The sequence below is a fragment of the Chenopodium album genome, chromosome 5, assembly GCF_948465745.1.
Source record: "Chenopodium album chromosome 5, dcCheAlbu1.1, whole genome shotgun sequence".
In the NCBI taxonomy this organism is placed as follows: domain Eukaryota; kingdom Viridiplantae; phylum Streptophyta; class Magnoliopsida; order Caryophyllales; family Amaranthaceae; genus Chenopodium; species Chenopodium album.
Window position 1 is genome coordinate 65664250 of NC_137838.1, and position 7425 is coordinate 65671674.

Genomic DNA, 7425 nt, shown 5'->3' on the forward strand with positions numbered 1-7425 from the left:
CTTGAAATACGTCCATTGAGCGTTGATTTCTCGAACAAGTATTTGAGTGGATCTAATCGAGATACCACGAAAACGGTATGCACCAACATGCAATGTCTCAACTTAGTTGTGGCCCACACCAAAGCGAGGCACAATTTCTCGAGTGGTGTATAGCGTGTTTCGTATTCGAGCATCTTCTTACTTAAGTAATAGATTGCATTCTCTTTGTTTTCTACCTCTTGTGCTAGCATGGCTCCCATTGTCTCTTTGGTAACCGTCAAATATAACCTAAGAGGTATTCCGGGAAGTGTTGGCGCTAATACGGGAGGATTTGCGAGATAAGCTTTGATCCGGCCAAAGGTTTTTTGACACTCATCATCCCATATTACTGGTACATTCTTCTTGAGCTTTTTGAAGATTGGTTCACATATCGTTGTTAGTTTTGATATGAACCTACTTATGTATTGCAACCAACCAATCAATCCTCGAATCTGTTTCTCGGTCTTGGGCGGTGGCATTGACATGATTGCTTTAATCTTGGTTGGATCTATCTCTATTCCTCTAGAGCTTATGACGTACCCCAAGAGCTTGCCTGAGGTGACTCCAAAAGCACATTTTGATGGATTCAACCTCATATTGTATTTTCTTAACCTTTCGAAAAAATTTCCTTAAGGCTACTTGATGGCCTGGACGGTCCTTTGATTTCACAATCATGTCGTCGACATATACTTCAACTTCTTTGTGCATCATGTCATGGAGCAAGGCAGTTGCTGCACGTTGGTAAGTAGCACCTGCGTTTTTCAACCCAAATGGCATTACCGTGTAACAGTAAGTGCCCCACGGTGTGATAAAGGTTGTATTTTCCATGTCTTCTTCTGCCATGAGAATCTGATTGTACCCTGCATATCCGTCCATGAATGAGAGAAGCGCGTGATTTGCCGTGTTGTCTACCAGAATATCGATGTGTGGCAAAGGGAAGTCGTCCTTTGGACCTACCTTATTTAGATCTCGATAGTCGACACACATCCTTATCCTTCCGTCTTTCTTTGGAACTGGGACGACGTTGGCGACCCATTCGGGGTATTTGGATACCTTGATGAAACCTGCAGTTATTTGTTTTTGAACTTCTTCTTTTATTTTAAGTGCTACGTCGGGTTTCATTCGACGCAACTTTTGTTTTACAGGTTTCATTCCTGGTATTAATGGTATAGTGTGTTGAGCTATTTCTCTGTTAATGCCTGGCATATCTTCATATGACCAGGAAAATACATCGATAAATTCTTTAAGCAAGTTAATTAAATTGGTTCTTTCTTGTTTATTCAATGTTAGTCCGATTTTAACTTCTCTTTTATGAGTTGAATCATTTGAGATGTCAACTGTTTCGGTCTCTTCAATTACTGGTGTTTTCTTTTCAAGTGTTTCCATTGCTTTAATAAATTCTTTATCTTTTTCATCGTTATCTAAGCAATGTTCGTCATCTTGGGTTAGGGAAGAACACGAGAAGTAAGAAGAATGAGCGATATTATTATACTCTGAGATCATTACATCAAAGAGTGATATGTCCTCAGGGACTGGATCACTAACTATCCTAGGAGAAGAGATAGGAAGGGGAGGCGTTATAGCTAAAGACCCAGAAGATTCTACAGGGAAAGACTCTGACTCAGACTCTGACTCTGACTCCGACGATTCTTCAAACATCGGCCCTTGCCCTGTCGTGGTCGATATCTTCCTTCCACTCGGAGTAGTCACCTTGATAGTCTTGCGCCACCCTTGCAGCGATCCTTTGGCTGGAGCAATTAGCTTTGAGGGGTCGAAGTTTTCACTTTGTAGGACCGTTTGAATGAGTGAAGAGTTGTCTTCCTCATAAACTGACTCATTCTTTTCTCGCCCAAACAGTAATCCCATGACGTTAAAGTCAAAGCATGGGGGTGCTTTCTCCTTATGGACGGGAGTTGGGACTTCGTCGGTGAAATAGCAATCCAAGAAAATCTCGAATCCTAGTTGTCGTATGCCATTTACAACAAATGGTTCGGGAAATTCATGGCATGGATAGTCCTCTCCTTCTTTTATAAACTGGCCATTAAGCGTAAGGGGGTACTGATCCATTGGAATTGCTTTCTTTTGAATGCGAGCGTCCCTACGTGCTTTCAATTTGTTCTGGGCTCGCTTGAGATCTTTCCGAGTCGGTTCGAAACCAAGTCCGAAAGTATCTAGTTTAGGGAGGCCAGGTGACTCTATCGATTTTGCTATTCCCTTCTTCTTTCCTAAGGTCATCCCAGGGAAGTGTCCTTGTTTCTTCAGCATAGTGTTGATAATCATGTTGGAATGGGGGTCGTGGCAAAGAGATGTCCTTTCATCCTCTTGGATTAAGGAGACTTCTTCGTTAAAGCCCCATAGGTCTTCATCATCTTCGTCGTGCTCCACGTTGATGATTAGATTCTCTATTGATTTGATCCTCATTGGCGAAGCATCAATAGTGAAGGGGATTCCTCCAACTATGGCTTTCACTTGTTGGTGGAGAGATGAAGGGACGGCCTTTAGATCATGGAGCCAAGGGCGTCCTAACAACAGATTGAATGAGGCTTTGATGTCTACCACTTGAAAAGTAGTAGCATGTTCTATTGCTCCTGCCGTCACATTTAGGGTTATTTTGCCAAGAGCTTGACGTCGAGTATTATCGTAAGCTCTTATTCCTTGTGTGGACGGAGTTAAATCCTCATCTCTTATGCCAAGCATCCTTGCAGTCCTAAGTGGACAGACATTAATAGCCGATCCATTGTCTACAAGAGTCATGGGAACATTCATCCTTTTGCAGACTACCGTGAGGTTTAACGCCTTGTAGTGTTTGTCACCTTCCGGGGGTAAATCTTTATCAGAGAAGGTAATTAGATTAATCGGACTAGGGAGGTCACTCGTGAGGAAGTTAGCTAGTCCCTCAGGAGTGGTGTCAGAATCTATCCCGATTTTATCCAAGGCATTCATCACAGCTAACCTATGTTCTCGAGATGTTGCCAGAAGCTTCCATACATTCATTTCAACTTTTGTCTTCTTGAATTGTTTAACGATGTCATTGTCCTCGATGATAGGTATGGGAACTTGTTGTACAGTAGGCATAGGTTGTGTTGAAACGGGAGGTTGTATTCTCCCGGATCTTGTGAGGACGTCTATTGATGAATCTTCTTCAGCCCAAATGTCGTCCGTGGTGTATGATACAGAAGGTGAAGGTCCTAATATGTCTTTTAGATAGACATCTTCTTCATCACTGTCCCATATTCCATTAACATTTATGTCCTCTTGTTGTTGAACTTGGACTAATTCCTTTCTATCAATCATTTTCTGCACCAAATCCTTGAACTTGAGGCAGTTTTCTAGGGTATGTCCTCCTAACTGATGGTATTGACAGTAATATCTATCTGTCCTTTTTAATGATTCAAATGGTCTCGGTTCGAGAGGTTTGACCTTGCCATTCTCGGAGAGCATTTCAAACATTTGTGTATACGGGATCCCAATTGGAGTATAAACTTTATTGCTCTTCTTGGGTCTTTCGGTGACTTGTAAGGGAATGTGTTTTGCCTTATAAGTTGTTTTTACTGGTGTGAATTCTCTCTTAAGTTCATCCATAATTTTGAGAGTTTCACGTAACATTTGCGATGTCTCCCTCATATACAGTGTGAGCACTCGTATCTCTACCTCATTTGCTGGTTCTGGAAGATTATCTTTGACATCGAAAAAGATCTCTTCTTCTTCCTCTTCGACATTGGTTGCTTTGACAGGCTTAATGAGAGATGAGGGGTCAACTTTGCTTTCTTCATCGGAAATAGCCAAAGTATGAGCTAGAGGTGCATTGTCAATACTCGGTTTCTTACTGGCAGGGGGCAACGGTAGCTTGTTACTGTCAATTAGGTCTTGAATAGCTTCCTTAAGCTTCCAACAGCTTTCAGTAGAATGGCCCCTACCTTGATGATATTTGCAATGTGCATTGGGGTTCCAGTTAGGCGATCTCTTCTCGACTGGTGGATCTCCAAATGGTCCAATGGGAGTTATAAGACCTTTTGCATTTAGTCGATCAAACGCGGTGTCATAACTCATGCCAATAGGAGTGAAGTTTCTCTTAAACGGTTTCTTTTGTCCTTGGTTGTTCATGGCGAGGACTTCTCCCAGGTTAAAGGCGCTAACATTATTTGAGTGGGCGGTTTTGGAAGAAGAAGGATTGTCGCTCTTCTTTCCTTTCCAGCCACTGTTGGAGTTATTGTTGGCAGCTTTAGATTTAGCCAAGTCATCTTCGATATTAATCCCAATATCATAAACAGCCTTAAAGGTATGAAGGTTATTTTGATATTTAAGATGTTTTGAATATTTTTCTTGGAGGTTTTTAATGTACAGTCTCACGGACTCTTTTTCACTTGGTACCTCAATCATTTTAGCTGAGGTTTCTCTCCACTTGTTAAAGAAAGATGTGAAGCCTTCATCTCCTTCTGCTTGAGAATTTCAAGTTCTCTATGGTCAGTTTCGACTTGAATGTTGCACTTGTACCTATCAACGAAAGCATTTGCTATGGATTCCCAGGTAGAGGTCTTTTCTTTTTCAAGAGAAAAGAACCATTGTTGGCAAACGGTCTCAAGAGATAGCGAGAACAGAGAAGGGAAGACTTTCTTATCGATACCCTTGATACTCATTATTGTTTCAAATGCCCTTAGATGGAAGTAGGGGTTGTCGATTGCCCTAAATTTTGGGATGTCGTTGGCGCTGAACTTCTGCGGAAGAAGATCTTTATCCACCGAGACCCCTTGGGATGTAAGTTCTTGAAACTTGTAGTCGCTGGACAACTTGCTTAGGCTTTCTTGCATGAGGTCCATTTGTTGTTGCTTCACAGGATCCTCGATCTTAAGTGCGAGAAGCTTCAGTGTCTGAGTTACAGTAGCCAGTTGGTTCTTGAGATCGTTAACTTCTTCCTGAGTTGCCATTATGAATCTTGCTTTCCTCTTGCGGGCTATAGGTTTGTCGAAAAGTTGGACTTGTACGGAGAGGTTATCTTTGATTAATCGTCCTTCCTTTCTTGACCACGCGCTGTAAATTAAGCCAGTTTGCGTTTTAATTTCTTGACTCGAATCAATTTGACTTTATGGTTTTTATTTTAAAAAAGGGTATGCAAAAAGTATGCATATTTTTAGGGAGCAATAATGTACATGTGTTTAGGGAACTTAAGTATTATTATTTATTGGAGGATTAATATCCGACTTACCCCCCTAAAAAAAATGACGAAAAATGACGCGCGCACACAAGACTCCCTTAATCATGGTCAAGACATGTGTATTGGTGTGTGTATTGAGTGTAAGTGACATGCTTGGACTCTTGTGTAAGACCATGGGACTTAGTGCCTAAACTCGAATATTAATTTAATTAGGCATTATAATCAGCAAAATTAACCGAATTAAACAGGAAACTGATTAATTAGACATTAGGTGATGACTCGACAAATAATCCGAACTGTCGGCCAAGCGACAGGACTGGCGTCACAATATGGTGGTTGGCGCCAGACTTTTTAGTAAATGTCTGGCGCTACACACCATACAGTGGCGCTACAGCTCAGATTTTGGCACCAATATTGGAGCCTCGGTCTGGGACTGTTTTCGATATTATTAGTCAACTGGGGTATGCCTAAAGTCGTGCTAGGTTAATTCCGATTAAAAGAAGAAAAAAAAAAAAAACTTTATTGACTCGAATTAATTAATTAATTAATTAATTAATTAGGCAAAGTTCTTTAAGTCATCAATTATAATCTCAACACAAATCAACAAACGGTTAAGAGGAGCATAGAATATATATGCACAACAAATAATGCACAATTAGTCAAATAGGCACGATATGATGCAATGAGTTCGCATCCTAACCATGGCTCTAGTTCTCTAAAGTTCGGGATATGGTTTAGCCAAACAGGGTCCATGGTTAATTGTCCAGATGCACCGCGTAGAAGCCTAACCGTGAAGGGTTAACGCGTGTTGATAGAACACCGCGAGTTTTTAGAAAAAACTCACTTCCATGGTTTGGTGAATTCAACCTCTCAGATGTACCCTTTGTTTCCAGGAGCGTTCAATCGGGTAGATAGAGCATGAATTCCCAGAGGGTTATGTCCATATGTAGAACACATATGGGTTTTAGAAAAGTGAGAAAAAAATTCAATCAGGAAGTAGGATCGAGCAAACAATACGAAAAACTGGTCGAAATTAGAACGCATATTTCTGGCTCGGTATTGGGGGAAATTGGCGCCAACAAACAGAGACTGGCGCCAACTTTTAACTGTAACGCCTGGCGCCAATATTGGCGTCTGGTGCTACGGCTAAATGTTTGGCGCCAAGCTCTGGCCCCTGACGCTACTTCCCACATGCCTCAGCAGCTTTCTGTGCTCAATAAAATCAACCAGTTTCGCGCGGTGTTATTTCTGTCCTAGTTGTGAAAGACATTTCTCAAATTTCCTACGTGTAAAAATCCTATGTTTTTGACTCATTACGGATGGTCTTTCCAATGAGAACCTTTTTATGCATAAGCCACAATGTTAATCAAAATTACGCACATGAAATACTTAGAACTTTTCGAGTCTCATCCACTCATTCTAAATCATTGCCGAAACAAATTGAGGAATTAAAATAGAAATCCTCCCCAGTGGAGTCGCCAAAAACTGTAGGGAATAATTTCAAGCCTTTAAAATCCCACTAGCTTGAACCCCACTGTGATCATACACTAAAGTACGGTGGCGTCCAAAAGGGAAGAAGATAGAGCAAAAGAGTCGCCAACAAGTTTTTAAGGAACTTGTAAACCGTTCATAGGATGAAGGTTACACCCCTTAACGATCCAAGAGATCGTCAACTCCATAAGGTCATGAACCAAATAAGGGTTCGAGGATGATGGTAAAAATCCAACCTAAAAGAGATTGAACCTGCCCTAATAATAGGCCTCTACTTTATTCTTCTCGTATTCATGTGCGCTTTCTGACTAACATGCAATCAATAGGATTAACCCTAAACCTGTTTAATCTATGTTGGTTGAATTTAATGCACAAATAAACTATTATTGGCGATCACTTGAATTATAATCACATTAAACCTAACAAGATTATTAATTATCTTATTAAGCGTGATTACAAGTACCAAATTCCCTTTAAACATGCAATAAAAGGTGATCAAGCAATAAAGAATAAGCATCAAGCAACATAATAAATAATCAACATCATTAATAATAAATTATAATTGAAATAATCATGATAATAATCATGTTCATGTTAAAGCATAGCAAGATCCTAGGCATGATACTAACAAGATTAATAACAAACCCTAGCATGTCACTAAGCAATAAAAATCAAAGCTTTAGCCCTAACATGATACTAACATGAATTAAAATTAGGAAGAGAATAAAAGGCATCATACTTTTAATCATACTTAATATTAAAGT